Below are 261 nucleotides of genomic sequence, written 5' to 3' on the forward strand. Positions count from 1 at the left end.
TCGTGGCATGGCAGTGACAGTTTACAGTTCTGGCGGCTCAGCTGCCCTCTTTCTCATCCTCACCAAAGCCAGGTTCTATTAAACGGTTTTGTTGCTGATTTGATAGCAGATTTACTGCTTGCTGTTTCTGCTTTCATTTTGCATTTTTTGGTTTCTTTATTTTGTATATTCAGTGATCACTTGGCTCTTTGGTGATCTGCCCATTTTTGGCCTTTCTTCAGGGATATTAGGATTTTTTTCCTTACTGATTCGTAAGTTCTT

Source organism: Panthera tigris, chromosome E3 (genome assembly GCF_018350195.1).
Source record: "Panthera tigris isolate Pti1 chromosome E3, P.tigris_Pti1_mat1.1, whole genome shotgun sequence".
Lineage (NCBI taxonomy): Eukaryota > Metazoa > Chordata > Mammalia > Carnivora > Felidae > Panthera > Panthera tigris.